Consider the following 17,510-nt stretch of genomic DNA (forward strand, 5'->3'; position numbering starts at 1 on the left):
CGTGATTTCCACAGAAACACATAGGCCCTCATTACAACCTTAACAGGCGGCGGAGGCCACCCGCCAAGGTTCTACCGCCGAGCAGCCGCCAATGCGGCCGCACTCCCGCCGGCCCCATTTTGACATCCCCGCCGGCTGCAAGATGGGAGCCGGCTCCTAATGGAGCCGGCGGTGTTGCGGACGTGTGACGGGTGCAGCTGCACCCGTCGCGCTTTTCACTGTCTGCTGTGCAGACAGTGAAAAGCAGGGTGGGTGTGTGCCTGGGGGCCCCTGCACTGCCCATGCCAGGTGCATGGGCAGTGCAGGGGCCACCAGGGGCCCGCAACTCCCCTTACCTCCAGCCTTTCCATGGCGGTCTCTACCACCATGGACAGGCTGGCGGGAAGGGGACTCGTAATCCCCTAGGCAGTGCTGCAAGCAGCTCTGCCCTGGAGGATTAAAACCGCCGGGACAACCGTGGTGGTAAACCGCCGGGACAACCATGGCGGTAAACCGCCGGTCCTGGCGGTGGGACCACGGCGGTAATTAGCAAGATTGTACCGCCAGCCTGTTGGCGGTACAATTGCCAAAACAGCCCTGACGGTCTTTGACCACCAGGGTTGTAGTGAGGCCCATAATGTTGTATCAACGACCAGTGGCGGCCGGCAGCTTTAGGAGGGAAGGGGGCAGGCGTGAAGCACACACAAACTCACACACTCATTCTTTTACACACAGACACGCACGCACATCCATTAACAATACTCATACCATTCAAACATGCACGCACGCAACAAGCATTTATTTTAAAACATCACACACACACTCGTTCTTTCACTCACGCACATCCATTAACACTCATAACATTCAAACATGCATGCACGCACCAAACATTCATTTTAAAAGATCACACACACTCATTCTTTCACACACACACGCTCACGCATGCACGCACATCCATTAACAACGCTCATAACATTCAAACATGCATGCGCGCACCAAACATTCATTTTAAAAGATCACACACACTCATTCTTTCACACACACACGCTCACGCATGCACGCACATCCATTAACAACGCTCATAACATTCAAACATGCATGCGCGCACCAAACATTCAATTTAAAACATCACACACTTACCTTCAGCCTCCAGATCCCAGGAGGGTTGGGACTGATGCCTTCCCTCATTGGCTGGCCTTAGGTCAGCCAATGAGAGAAGGCAGCAGTCCCAGCCTCATCACAGAGTGGGATGGGTCAGTGAGACTGCTGACCCCACCCCCCTCTGTGACGAAGTGTCACTGATTGGCACTCTCCCTGGGCGCTTCAGTCAATGGGTGACGCTTTCCTCGTCACTCAGGGGAGGGCCTTGAGGCACCTTTGCTGAGCCAAGGAGGTCATACCCATAGGAGCTGAGACCTCCTCAGCCCAGCAAGGTTCAGCTCAGGCAGCCAGGATTCTGCGCAAATTCCGCATGTCTCACTCCTGGCTGTCTGAGCTGAAAATGAAGAGTGTCGGTCAGGCTGACCTATGTTCAGCCTGACAGACACTCGTCACGAGGGGCAAAAGTTGGGGGGGCGTGGCCCCTCCACCCTAAAGGACGGGCCGCCACTGTCAACGACGGATATGAACCTACTTCGACAGTTCTGAAGTTGCCAGCTCTGGCCTTAAGCCACATCTCCTCCAACATGCCCATTCCCTTATTGTCCCCATGGTCCGGCTGTTCCAGATATCCACGGCCATCTTCTTAAGCTCCCAGAAAGCTTCCCGTTGGTATTGGTGCCCCTTGGTTACTCGTGCTCATAAAATAATTTCCGAGACATACTGTTCAGGATTTAACTGTCTGTACCTCATTTCTGCAGGTCCCTTTGTTGCTTGAGCTTCCTCATCAATCCTGTAAGCAGCTCCCGCAGCCAGCAAGGGCACACGCACCTGCTTTTTTCTATAGTGCTGATAGTAAGAAAAACATATTATTTATGCTGTGCTTTCTTAGATTTTTTGACTCTACTATTATTACCCATTCAAAGCTGATTTTCGTTTCTACTGAGCCTTCAGAGAGCCTGAGACGACCTCCTTGCTGAATTCGCACCTGCGACCTGCCTTTCACTCGTAGATGTCAAAAGTAAAAATTTAACTAGCTACGCTATTTTACTAACATATAGAAAAGGACCCGAAAGGGAAAGAAATGAATAGCTTAGTTCTGGTTGTCGACTGCTCCAGGAGTCTAGATTCGGAATGTAGCTACCGCCCCCCCCCACCCCACCCCCACCGATCCTTGCGCCACAAATGCACGTGCGTACCAGAGCCATCTCTTTCCCTGCCAACGCTTCTTAACATTGTCGTCCCCGGGATCTCATACAAAAAAAATAAAATCACCTCATACATTAAAAAAAGCATGTTACATTTGATGCGTCCTTTCTCGTCTTGCATCCTAGTTTGAGATTTAGGTTCATCTGGGAATTGCAGTGTTTATTCTGCTGGGAAGGACTGTTGTGTTGGGAGACCAGAGTGATGGGAGCCTAAGAAAGGAAAATTAAAGCGCTCCAGGAAAAAAACCCACAATATATTACACCGCGTTGTACTTTCATGTTTGACTCAAAATGCATTCTGGGGCTCGTAGTTATATTTACTTCTGGCGGGATTAATTGGTTATCGCCCCAAATACAATCCCCGTATTGTTCTTTTATACACATATGCCATGTGATGTAGTATGACTTGTATATCTCTGCTTTGTGGTGCAGTACTAAATAAAGTGAAACTGTTCTTCTCAGAAAGTGACTTCAGAACTGTTGTTCAAGCTCTTGTGCTCTCAAGACTGGTTTGTGGTAGCCCTGCTCCATGGCCTCTTTGACTCTACAATGGCTGCCCATTAAGGGCATCATACTCAGCGCAGCACATCCCATCCAGGGCCTGATGAACATGATCACATCATCCCTATCCTGATAGACCACCACTGGCTTTCCTTTACTTCCAGGACTATGCTCAAAACCAGCTGGGTCATTTACAAAGGCATCATGACCAGCACCCTCTCCTATCAAGCTCATCATTTTGGGTGACTCTCGGCCCGAGCCTCGGGAAAAAAGTTGGCAGGAAAGGGGTCAAATTACGCTGCAAGAAAGGGCAAATTATGTGGCAAAACATGCCACATTCTATAATAGTATTGCTTCATTATTTCGTGTTTTATAAACTTGGTACCACTATCTGGGCATTGGATGCACTTCAGTAGTCCCATTTTCACACCCAAATATAGGAATAAGCAACAGAAAGATGTTCAGTCTAGCTTTGCAAAGGACCTGCCACTGTTCTGCAACACGTCGCTGTGTATATAGTAACCGTGAGCCATTTGAGCTAGGGGCAAAATTTGTATTTTTGATAAAATCTGCAGATGATGTGGCATATGATGGATTAATTGGCAAATCTATAATTATGTGAAATCGCCAGAACCTCACAATCGCATAACTCCAGTGGCTCTGCTTTCGGCACACCCAATGCCAGGACACCATCAGACTAAAGAATAGGGCCCTGATTACAAGTATAGGTAGGATTTATGGCACACGATAAATAACTATATCACTGGGTAAATTTTTTATTGAGTGCAATAAATACCACCTACTATGAGTTGTTGGGGAATAATATGCCGATTTTAGTGTTTACTCCACCCAAATACGCACAATATGGCAAATACTGCATGGTTTTCCACCATTAAATTTCGGCAGGTTTATCCTGTCAAAATTTGACTAGGTATGAGTTATTAAATGCGTCCAATAATTATCATCTGTTTTAAATGAAATACCTAACAACTCATAATTCCAACCCTTGCGTAAACAAGGGTTTTATCATGGGTCGGAAATAACCATCCAACTCACAATCAGACCCTAGGAAGTTTAAAGAAAAGAACAAGAAAAAACATGTCAATAGGCTTTTTCCTGTTATGCACCTTGGCTATGGAATAACATCCATGCATTCATCAGGATTGCCCTAAACCTTCAAGAATTTTGGACAAGAGATGATGAAACACATCTTTAAAGAACACTACATTATAACGTACTGAAACTAACTAACTTTCCATTCACTCGTTGACTGTATCCATGCCTTATTTCTCTAATGCACTTTGCTGCCTTTTGGCTCCACAAATGACACACACATACATCCTTGGGGAAGTACTATATATATTTTCACTGTATGATGTAGAATCACTTATGTTGCATGGTTTAGCTGTGTACTGTGTTACAGTACAATCGGCATTCCTCCCTAAAGAGTGATTTGACAGGCCGATGAACTGACCAGGCCACTTGAGTGAAGGGCAGTATTAGGAGGTCAAGAGTACACGGACACCATGCTTGCCCTTTTTGGTCCTTCTGGGTGGCACTTCTAGAATGTTTGTTGTCCAGTTAAGGGGCAGATTTCTTGCACAACCCACGAAGTGGCGAGGAGGATGTCCCTCAGAGACCAGTAACTGGTGATCACCTGGTAATAAGATAGGGGGCCACTAGTTCCATTCCGCACAGATAGATGATCTATCTCTGGTTTCTCTAGCTCCTTTAATCACTCTGATGAAAGAGGTGCCACTGAACCCCCTGGTGAAATGGAACATTGAGCTCTATCAGGATAGCAGTAAGTGGGTAGGCACGCTGGCCCGTCATACATGGGTGCCAATCCCATGGGTAGACCTGGGCACAGCGTAGACCACTACCTTGACACTGACTGCCTGCTGCTCCCTATATTGATGGTTTGGAAAGCAATATAGGTACCTAGTTTAAAACGTCCTGCAGTTAGATCACCCTTATAATCATGAGGGATGAAATGTAATGTTTCCCCTCTCGTTAAACAAACACAGACCTGTCACTATTAACCCATGAGAAGGTCCTTCATTCATCTAGACGATGCTGGGACCCCAGTGAGTGAAGCAGATGAGAGCAGGATTGGAGAACCTGGGGAGCCTTGCATGAGTATAAACCTAGTGAATTGAGCCTCATCACGATGTCACTACTCTCACTCTTGTTTAAATGCGTAGATACCAATGGGACCTGTATGAGCACGATCCCTGTATGAGGGTGCATGTTGTTTGACTCATGACCAGGTGTAAGGATTGGATCCACCTTGGAACTCAGGTTCACACTTAAGGCTGTGCCACTCTTGGTTCACCTTCGGGAACAGACACCTAAGCCCATATTTGCAGCACCCATTCTGCACTGTAGATAGAGGTGTTACAAGCGATTACAGTATCACCCAAGTAGTATCTATATTTGTTCAGTGTCATGAAGTACCATTGAAATAATACTGAATGACTGCACTGTGATACTGCATGTCTATAATAGTACTGTGAATACCTACGGTATGATACAGGATCACTGAGGTGGTACTGAATATCTGAGCAGCGTGAAACAGAGTTCTTTAAAAATGGTATGGGTGTGTAGTTTGAAACAATATAATCGAAGTAGCACATTCTATCAGTGCCATGTGATAGTGTCACTGAAGTTGTACTGTGTACCTGTGCCACAGTATCATTTAAGGGACACTTTACAATAGTTTGCTGTAACACAATAACATACACTTGTATTCTGTAACCTTGCAGCTTGAAGCACAATAGGGCGATTGGAGATACGCAATTCGGCTTTTGTGATGTTTTCCATGAAATTATAATTTGCTCATATTTTCCATATAATCCACCATCTGCAGCACAGTGTACAGGCTTCATCAAAATACTGTATCTAGCCTCAACAAAACAAAAGTTATTTACACAAACCACAACACATGGTGTGCCAAGAAGTGACATTCTGCAAAAGATAACTGATCACATTTCAACTGCTGCATGCTGTATTCAGTGGTAAACTTGTGCAGACGAGGTGACAGTTTTTCCCATATGGCATTAATATCCCCATGTTATGGATCTTTGGGCAAAGTGTTTTAGTCTGTAAAAAAAAATCCTTGAATCATTAAATGCAATTCAAACTTAGTCGAAAGAAGTAGTGGCAACTGGTGACGTTTGAAAGTGGTAGGACATAAACGTTGGGTATGACATATCGCAAGCAAAGCAAGCAAGCTTACTGAACAAATGCAGGGTCTGGAGTTGGCGGGCTCCTCCACCTGAGCAAAATTAAGAAAAGACTGACAAATGGTGTATTTCAAAGTAAAATAAGTTAATGAGTTAATGAAAATGCAAGGTTTATAAAGAAGTGGGAGTGTATAGTCTTGAAATATTGAACACATAAAAAAACTGCTCCTCATCTTAATTCATTACTATGTTCAACAGCTACTGTAATGTGTAGATTCCACAGCAGAACAACTTCAGGCCCTTTAAAGTGTGTGCTTACCCATTGTCCAGCACTGCATGCATCATTGACTTTGGAAGAAAATGCTCTAACTTGGCTTCAGAAAGCACCAACAGCTGCCGGCTGCAATCAGTCATATACAAATATGTGCAGACAGGTCTTTCAGTGGGATGAAAAAAGTGGGGGCACTCTAAAAGGGAACATGTAAAATACATTTCTGTGATTCACATAGTGTACTACCTGGAGGGTATTTTGTTTTTTATCTGATATGTTATTGTATCCAGATATATAGCACAGCAACTGTCATACACTTAAAACCTGCCAGTACTATTGATGTCAATGGTTGTAAGCTGTTTAAGATAAATGAGTAACAACAATGATTTGTTATAAATAATTACCATAGGAAATGTTTCAATTCTGAAATTGGGAAGCTGTGAATTAAATATTATTGAGGCCTGTGGAAGGAGCCTTGGCCTTTATTTATGTGCACTTTATGTTAGCAATGTATACCCTTTTTCTCATCCATCGGTAAATCTTCAACCTCATTTCTTTCCTCTTCAACACTCTCTTTTCATCCGGCCCCAAATGCACTCCCTCACATCTCCCTCACTTCACCACCCCAAAACATACACTGCAGTCACTCACATTTAAGCACTTTATTTTCTTTTACGTTTGCTTTATAATTATTGACAACTGTGTACCCCCTATAGGCACATTAACACAGAGTTTCAATTGTGACTGGAATACATGCCCATTGTTCTGTGTACTCTGAAGAGAGGCCGACACAGTGACAGGCATTGTGCTTTGCCAGCTTCAGCCTCAGTGTCAGAGCTCTCATATAAATCCCTTCAGAAACACCTGGCATGACAAAGCACTGTAAAAGAGTAATTAGGTGCACACAAAATGCAGAAACACAACACGATAAAATAGCTAACACTCAGGGAATCCAACTTTAGGTAGAACATGAAATAAAAGAGGAACTAAATCATTGACATGCATAACCTAATCCATGTTTTTGGCATTCATTTTAAGGGCATGAAGATAGGGCCAGTTTTAACACCATAGAACATGTAACTATCTTTTTTTACTATAGACACATATTTCTCCATTTGCGCTTGACTAACATATTTGGATCACCTTTGCAAGGGAAAAAAAACTCTAATCATCTGTTGGAACTTTTTTGCAGAGAAATAAATACAGCAGTTCCACTTCTAAAGGGGGCAGTGACCTGTACAGCAGTGGCTGCCATTAATCTCAGGGGAAGGGCGGGTTAGGGGGTTGAGAGGGTTATGGGGGTTGGGAATATTATAATAATCTCTGCTATACCTAGCATGAGAGCAGCATCAGGATTGGTCTGAGCGGCTTGGTCTGACGCTTAGGCAGTGAATGGGAGTCTGTGCAGTTTCTCCAACCCAGCTGTGCAACACGGCGGTTTGGAGAAACCTAAGTGCACATGACAGTTTGGCCAGCCTAAGATTGGCAGCCAAAATAACATGCGCACTGAGAGGCACTCCACTCTCCTTCCCTCTCACCCTCTCCCATGGCCCAGCCCCGCCCCTCCCTGCACAAGCTGGCTGAGCCAGCAGCTGAAAAATAAGATAATAGTAAAATATTGTTTTATTTTTCAGCTGCTGACTCAGCTAGTGTGCTGACGCTCCTTTGCCATTGTGAAGGAGCTGCCACTGGACCTGCAGCCAGGGCCTGGGGTGCCACAGTGGGGGACGTTAGTGTGACATACTACAAGATAAGACTCATAACACTAACCATTACTGAGGGCAAAGTGCCAAATCACACATGCTTGCATCCAGTCCTGCTGAGTGACAAATGGGAAATTGAGGAATTTATGCCTGTGAATGGCAGACATCTGGCCTCACACAGGGATGCAGACTCCGACGCCCGAAACTGTGGCGCTGACAGCGTCACTGGTCTACAGTGGATACCTAGACTACAATGGTATTGGAGGGCTTTAGAAAGATACAACCCGCATAGTGCTTCAAATTGCAGAAAGTTATTTTACTGCCTGACTTCTGTCTCCTACTTCAAAGCGAGACAAGCAGGCAGCCTGAGACAGACAGACCAGACTTAAATACATCAATTTGTTTAGAGATACAATCGTATCCCTAAATAGGTCTATCTATGTAACATTTTTTAAAGTAAATGTGTAGGAATGTCAGAAGGGTGCAGTTCCAGAGCCTTAATGAAGAAACCGCCCCGTGAAGGATTCCTTCTTCCTAGGTCACTAATCATGCAAGTTCATCTTACACTTCAGGCACTGTGCTCAAATCCGCCAATATTTTAGAAAGGCACTCAGTTAGAAGAAACCCACATATACTTCTCTTTTTAAGGCTTGATGTTTCAAGGCTTACTGGGCCTCGTAGTGAAACACATGATACATATATTAATAATCTGTAATCCATGTATAAATGCCAGCCTCTAATTCCATTATAATCAGAGTCCTGTGAACTACCGACCCACCTATTACAAAAAAAAAGTCAGAACACAACTTTTATAAGTTATTACAGTTAAGTTCTGATGTCACAATTCCTGCTGTCAAAGCCTGCAGCCGCAGTGAAAGGCAGACCAGGTCACTAACATAATTGAAGCAACTGCTAAAATCAACCAAAACAGAATATTGTTTTTTCCTGCTATATTTTGTAGCTTAGGAGGACAAGTAGAGAGAACATGTTTAGATAGTTTGAGACATGCTAGAATATTCCTTAAACTGACTTTAATGGAACTGTTTCTAATATATGTTTGCAACAAATATCTAAACAGGTTTTTAATGTGTTCAGTTTTGCAGAGGAAGTTTTATTTGTAATCTTCATGTTTGTATACATACTCACTCTTTTATATGAAAGATCTACACACCAAGGTTGTAAGTAGCTTGTGGCAAAGGTGATAGTATGACCATGTATTATATGGATAAAGTACCCCCTGGTGTACATGATAAGGATGGTGCAAGTTACCTCAGAGGTCCTCAACATTATAAAGGAACTCACCCTTCTTCCTCTTTTCTGTATATGGAACTCCTCGGTGACTTACAACATTCTGATAGTGTACAGCAGAGGGTACTTTATCTCATATGTAATGTACAATACTGCTTAGAGGTCCTGTTTGCAAAATCATGCTTCTAGATACAGTCTTGTGTGCAACACAGTAAAAACCCACAAATGAAATTATAACTTGAAACATAACTACGATGCCCAACAATAATAATGCAGACATTTTAGTGCTAGGATTCCGTGCAATCGGGCTTGCATTTATGTCGTTTTTTAAAATTGTTATATTTTATTATTTAAAAGTGTACGAACACCACACAAACCGTCTTCCTGGCGCTAGAAGACAACTAGAATGGAGAAAAAAAGGCAGTCTGATCTGGTGGACTATATATGATGCGCTTAAAGGGTCAGCAGTCTATTCTTTTAGTGAGGGCACTTCTAATGTGAACCTGTACGTCAAAACGTACGGATGTTGTGAGGGCCATGCCTTTGTATGCTCTCCATTTTCAAATACACGACCACATGGGGGGCTCTTAAAATGTGGAGAAATCAGCTCCCAGTACGCAAGCTATGTAGTGTTTTTTTGGTGGCATTTCCAATGCTGCTTATGTGTTAAGTTTACTCTGCTATAATGTTCCAAAATATGTCAGGATCCCTCGTTCTAATAAGTCATTAAGGCTATGCCGCATGCTGCTATGTAAGTAAATGAATTAGGGGCTTTCTCACCAATCATTATATCAAATTTGTCCCACAGAGGAGCCCTCTTGTGGAAGGGCCTATGCACTTTAAGGCTTTTTGTGCTACTGTCAAGAAATCTATCATGGCTTTTGTCCTGGGGAGAATGGGGAGAGGGTCTGAAACATGTTTGAATTCATCCTTGCAGAGACCTAGGAAGCCAGGTAGGTTATCTAAAAATGTATTTTTTAAAGGTGTCCACAATGGAGGTTTTTTGCAATCAGGCAGAAAGTGAGATACATGAGACAGCTGGTGAGCCAAGTGATAAAATGACATCAAGTAGTCACAAGCCACCTTACTTAGTATTTTCTTGCGTGTTTAAAAGTGTGAATCGGGGTCTCATACAGGACCAAACTTATTAAAACTGAGGTTGATCATGATAGTAGTACGTTGCAGGATCAGTGCAGGCAACGTACCCAATAAGTAGTTATCTGTGTGGCCACTGCCAGTTTTACTACTTACACCCTCTACCAGAGCGACAATTGTAGCGAGGATCAGCGAACAAAATCAGACTTCTTTTTTAACATATATGGTTTGAGGTGGGAATCAAGCAAGTTAGCATTTTCCCCAGTCGGTTCTCCAGTACGCTAGCTAAAATGTTTGTATCCAACTTAATTAATGAGATTAGCAGGTAATTGGACTAGTGGAAGGGTGTCCATGCCCAGTATTTGGAGAAATTAATGATGTCTCTGATAAATCCACCGTTGTGGACTGGGATTCTCACATTTTGCAGAATTCTCCCGGCAGACAATATCATCTCAGTGCTTTGTTATTGGGCAACTCAGATGTAACAGCTGTCCTCTGTAATTTGATCCTCCAACAATGCTATTCACTCCACAGACGGCAGTGGCATTCGGACACTTGTAAGAAAATCTGTCTCAGCAGTTAGCGTGTCTCTTGAGTCTGTAATCCAGATGTTTTGGTAGTGGTTGGCAAAAATGTCCACTATATCATGGGGTGGGTGACCAATATTTGTATGCCTTCGTATATGGCAAGAATACTTGTCAGAGATTCTTGGTTTTGAGTTGGGGCTTAGAAGTAACAGTTTGTAGTGGCACCATTGTAGGTGCACTAATAGCTATTTCACCTTGGTAGCAAACAGAGTAATTAGGTCAAACTTCATATGTTCTAGGTTATGCCCCATCTTTATTGATGCTCGTGTGGTGTAGTGGCGTGTAATTGTGTAATTTCTGTTTCTATTTGCACTTCTTGGTTATTTGGTTTGCAATTGTAGATTTGAACAGTGAGTTTGAAAATGGAAGTGATAATTCAACGAACTGTAGTTTAGCCAGATGGAATAACTCGTCAGGCTTCTCTACCCTGCACATCCTCTAGCAGGGTATAAAATGCAAAACAATGGCTAAACATTTTAGGGTAGGCTGAACATGAGGAAAATGTTGCACAGTAAAGAACTAAGTAAGATCACTGTAGCTTTGAGGAGCTAATAGCCAAGGAGGTAAAAAGGAAACAGCAGGAATGGAGAAGTAGAAGAACGGAGCATTGGGAGGTGACCCTGTAGACCTACGGGTTCAGACTCTTGCTGACTTAGGGAGAAACAGTCTTGGATCAAAACCCATGAGCGGTTCTAATGTGGATGGGTGCCCATCCTCTAATGTTTTGATGCAAATATAAAGGTAACATCTGTGGCATGTAGTGATCTATTGTGATCTGCACCATCTTGCTCAGAAGGTCTTGAGAGGGGACCTGGACTTCTCTGTGTCCCTGGAAAAGACTCCATTGTCCAGTCTGTGTTTAACTACCCATGAACCGATCATTGCAGCTAGGCAATCTTATTCCTTATTGGATGCACCAAGGGAATAGTTTGCCTAACCTGGGAAAGATTAGTTGTAATAGGCTTCGTCAATTCCTCTATGGAGCCCCCTTACTGTGGTTGTACTTCTAATGTGACTAGTGTGTCTTAGATTTGTTCTAGGTCTTCTGGCTCACTGAATTCCTATTGTTTGCCATTAATTGTCAAAATCATCCTTTCTGGCCCTAATAATCAATGATGGGATGGAGCACCAGCAATTTTGTTTTTTCAAGCTTGTCTCTTGGCAAAATCTGCAGACACATAGAAGCAGTGCATATCATATGGGAGGAGTCCATTCTGTTTTTGGTGGCTGATATGACTTGTCTGGCCTAGTCATTGTGCAGAAAACATGAGATGATTGGCCTAGGAAAACTGGTGGATATTCAATAGATTCTTGAGTGTATTCAATGTTTCCCTTGGAATTCCGAAAGAAGGTTGAAGGTTAGTTTTGGCAAGTCTGGCAAGAACTTGGAGAGAAAACCCTGCATGTTGTCCATTTCCAGTCTCCCTGGAATGCCAGGGAATCAGACGTTATTTCCACAGCTTCTGCCCTCCAGTTCAATAATCTTTTGAAGTAAGGCACTATGCTTATGGCCAATGTTTGGCAAATTCTACGTGCGATCAAGGTGACATTCTATAGTGTCAATTATCCATTCACTGGTATGTAACTACGACTGAAAGGAGGCTAGTTCCACCCTCAATTACTTGACTTCAAAGGTGGTGTCCTTGGTGTCCTCATTACAGAATCCATCATCGTGTTAATCACAAATGTTTTCTTCAGGAGTACTACCATTATCGCTGCCATTGTCTCCTGACCAATTTTCTCTTTTCCTAGGAACACTTACGAGACGAGAAATTTCATGATATTTTAGGCCTGGACAAATGGGCAATTCTAAATGGTTTGTGTAGGTTAGGAGGGTTCGTAGCTTCCCAAACCTATGCCATATTTGACAGGATATGCTTAGGTAAGGGTTTGCCAACAGCCGAAGCCTTCATAGAAGCCAATGTTTCATCATTCAGTCTAGTATGAGAACGAGTAATCTAAGTAACAGAAGCCATAACTACTGCTTTATCAGAGTATTTCCTGCAGCACGTATTCCTACATTGATAACACAGTGTATGAACTACATGAGCCTTTAATAGCTTGTCTTTAAGATCTGCTACTCTCCCCAACAAGAAATTGTGTTTTACAGTGTTCCTTTAGGAATCTCCAAACCTCAAGCCAAGTCACCGTCTTCCATCAGAAAATCAAAGACATCTACGAATGTTTCAGAACCCAAGACACGTTGATCTAACCAGCTACACCTCTGCCAGGACCCGCCGACCCCCAACACTCCTGCACACCTGGACCCCCCTCATAACAGACGAGACCCACTCAATCATGAGCAACATCCACTCTGGAGCCCCTACAGACCCCTGCCCCACTACATCCTTAACAAGGCCAGCGTCTTGATCGCACCCGATCTCTGCAAGACCATCAACTGCTCCCTTGAGTCAGCAACCTATCCAGAAGACTGGAAGCACGGCAAGGTCTGACCACTTCTGAAGAAACCCACAGCAACCCAACATATCTTTAGAACTACTGCCTCATCTCACTACTGCCCTTCCGAGCTACAGTTGCTAAAAAAGGAATCAACACTCAGCTACGCCAACACATCAAGGACAACATCCTGGAAGTCTCCTAATCAAGATTCAGAGCCAACCACAGCACTGAAACCACTCTATTTGCCCCCACAGGTGACATCCACTCCCTCCTCGACTGCGGACATACAGCGGCCCTCATCCTGCTGGATCTTTCTGCCACTTTCAATACAGTATCCCTCCAAACCCTATGCGCTAGACTCCATGCCGCAGGCATACGCGGCAAGGCCCTTCGATGGATACACTCCTTCCTGACAGGCAGAACACAGAAAGTCAGACTCCAGCCTGTCAGAACCTACCGACATCAGTTGTGGAGTACCCCAAGGATCATTGTTGAGCCCCACGCTGTTTAACATCTACATGACACCGATCGCCCCTATTGTCAGGAACTACGGCATGAACATCGTCTCCTACACAGTTGACACCCATCTGATCATCTCACTGACTCCTGTACAGCCAAGAAATGTTTCAGGGATGTTATGGAAGCAATCGCCATCTGGATGAGGGAGAGCTGCCTCAAGCTGAACTCTGACAAAACCAAGATAGTCATCATGGGACCTTTCTCCTCAGCCTGGGATGACTCCTGGTGGCCCTCAACACTAGGCAGACCCTCCGCAGAGTACGCTTGAAACCTCTGAGTCTTCATCGACTCAATGCTCACCATGACCAGACAGGTCATCTTCGTCACCTCCACATGCTTCTACACCCTCCGACTCCTACAGAAGATCTTAAGATGATTACCATCCGACTGCCGAAAAACTGTGACACATGCACTAATCACGAGCAGACTTGACTACAGCAACGCCCTCTATGCCAGAACTGCCAAGAAGAACCTGAGCAAGCTGCAACAAATTCATAACGCCACTGCCAGACTCATCCTAAACATTCCTCGTCGAGAGCACATCACAGAACACCAGAAAAACCTCCACTGGCTCAGCGTCGAGAAGAGAATCACCTTCAAACTCCCCGTGCATGCCTACAGAGCCCTACAAAACAGCAGACCAAGCTACCTCAACTACCGCATCAGCTAGTACTCCCCTTCCCGATCTCCCCACTCATCCCAGCAGTCACTCTCCAATGTATCCCTCATAAAGAAGTCATCCGTTAGAGGAAGATGTTTCACATACCTGGCAGCAAAGAGTTGGAACACCTTACCCCTTCATCTCAAACAGTCGCCATTAGTCAGTTCAGGAAGGACCTCAAGACCTGGCTCTTCAACTGATCTCTCAGGATACACCCCTCAACACCTTGAGGCCCTACAGGTGAGTAGTGCACTGAAAACACCCGATTCATTGATTGATTGAAGTATTCATTAGAGGACTGGGCACAGTAGTGATAATCCCACACTATCAATGTTGAAAGTTCATGATCTGGGTTTTCCAGTGCCAGGTTTAGAGCCTTGAGCTTTGTAAGTTGTGCAGTCCTTTAGGGTCTGTAGGTATGTTGAATTTACCATCCCCCATAATCCCGCTAATGGCTGAACAAGCGGTGGAGTATTGGTGTTTGTTACCTGCAGTTGGTTGGGCTGAACCATCAGTATTAATGATGACTCAATACTGTTCAAGAGGTAAGATGTCAGTGGACCCAGGGTATTCAAGTTCATACTGGAGAAATTCTTGAGTCTGAAGTTTTGGATCAAAAACATAATCAACGTAAGTGGCCATCAGAGATGTTGCCCATTGGAGCGACTGTGGATGTATTGCTTTTATGTTTGACACGCTAGCTTTGGTAATAACCTCAAGGGATGACATTGGTATAATGACAATGATGCATTTCCCTCATGCAGGAGGTCTCTCCCTTATAACAGCCATCTGGACAGGAGTCATTATTTTTTCTGTGGGTGCACAACGCTGTTCAGCGTTGGAGTACAAATATGATTTGTATGCTGTGGGTACGGTTTCACCCTCATTAAATGTGACATAGGTGAACTCAATGGCACCAGGAATTACTCTAATGACCAAATTTGTTTTGTTCTTATATGTGTGTAAATGTTTTACTTCACGCATGTCTTGTTCTAATGCTTTGAGAATGTGCATTTGTTCAAGTGGCCAAAGTTTGCTTGAAAAAGCTGGATAAATTAAGCTGTAAAGAGGTTTCATGCATTGCACATATTCTCAATTGTATGTTCTGCCAAAGTTGAGAAAGTCCAGTAATGACTGTAGCTTTTTGATCGTATTGGGAAGTTGTAGTTGCAAACATTTTTGTATAAAAGGGGGGAACCAGGCTCTTTCCCTCATCGGATAGTTCGTATCCAAAAAGTAGGACACTCAGAAAATACATTTTTGTTTTCTAGAAGTTAAACTTATAGCCCAACTCAGCAAATCCCACAATGATGCAGTCACCTGGGCTAAGTGTGTTTTGAGGTTGTCTGTGAGGTAGATGTCATCTACAAAGGACAACTCCTCAGGGTCAATGTCATGTAATAGTGATGTTACCCTGGCTGAGAATAATCCTGGACTGTTGTTATACCCCTGAGGAAGGTGGCAACATTTCCTTTGAGAGCCACTAGATTTTGGCAGAAAAATCTGTTGGAACTATCCAAGGTTGTTTTGTATTTTTGTGCACTAAAATGTTAATAAGTGTGGTACTATGTGCATTTTGTATTGCAAATGTATGTGCATGACTGTTGAAGTGTCTGTAATCTAGGACGTTCTATAAGAATGGACCAGCATAGATATGGGAAACAAAGGGGTATTCAGTGGTGAAATTCAGGGTTCAACTTTTGCCTAGTTCTCAAATTGTGAGAGTATTTCTCACTGGTGTTTTAGCCTCATGTTTAATGGAGTATTGCAGTTGGATCTAATTGGTTTAACATGGTAGGGAGAACCTCTATCCCACCCTAAATGGTTGGGGTACAGCGCTGGAGCCTGCACCAATGCCCAATCTAAGCCGTAGGCTTCTTTTAGTGTATCTGGAATGAAGACTGAGAAAGAAGGCAAAATGACATCTTTCCCATGTGGGTCATTAAGGACAAATTCAGGTGGCCAATCATTTTCTGCCATGAGGATGTCATACCTATGTGTTAATCTTCCCCAAAATATAACTTTAAGAGTATTCTCTATGTCTCCCTCAATTAAATTTTTTAATTTGCAAATGCTGTTGAGTGGGCATGCACCTGTCTGCATATTTGACTTCAAGAAAGTCATGAGTTACTGTCACAACTAAAAGTTCTAGAAGATTCTAGCAAACTATTGTGATCTCTGCCACACTGTCTAACAGAGTCACTGCCCACATCCTGTTCTTCAGCAAAGTTCTCAATATGTATGGCATTTCTCACTAAAAAGGCAGCAACCTTTTTGTTTCTGATTTGGGGTTTTTGTTATTGAAGTTTATCTTCCTTTTTGATTGTATTTATTGATCTTTTCTTTGTTTCACATACTCATTTCGGTGTTCTTACTGCCCTCTGCTCTCACTTCGTTTTTCAGGGGAGTCTTGGTATAAATGAGATTGGCCAGTGTTAGTATATTGGTATTTATGCTGAGTTTTTATAATTACCCTATTTCTCAGATTGTATCGTTTCTCAGGGGACTCCGAACACAGAGATTCTCCTCTTTCTTTTTTATTCTCTCTACCAGGTTTTAGTTTATCCCATTGTTTTTTAGAACCCTCTTGTGCTTGTTTGGTAGAGCTCTTATTGTATTTACCTTGTAATTGTGGTTTAACTAGTCTGGTTCCCAGACTATTCCTACCCATACTAGTATAGGTTTTGGTGATAACCTCAGGCTGCTCACAATGGCTAATGCTACTGCTTCCCCCTTAAGACTATTTAATATTATGGAGGACACTGTGGCAAAATTGCCTATTATTTGCATCTTCCAGTCCAGGGCAAGGGCAGACCCATATTCATCTTCAATTTACTGAGAACGCTTCCATAAGATTTTCAAGTGTTGGTTTACCATATTGTGTAGTGTAGAGTGCAGCGAAAACTGCACCCAAAGTGGCACAGGTGTCCACTGAAGGAACCATCCTGAAGGGTAAGCACATTGTGATAATTCTCTGTTTATCTTGGAGTCCTGATTGGGGAAACATTGCTTCTAGTGCCCTTGTGTTTACCTTACCCGTTATTGAATGCACAAT

This window comes from Pleurodeles waltl, chromosome 11 (genome assembly GCF_031143425.1).
Source record: "Pleurodeles waltl isolate 20211129_DDA chromosome 11, aPleWal1.hap1.20221129, whole genome shotgun sequence".
NCBI lineage: Eukaryota > Metazoa > Chordata > Amphibia > Caudata > Salamandridae > Pleurodeles > Pleurodeles waltl.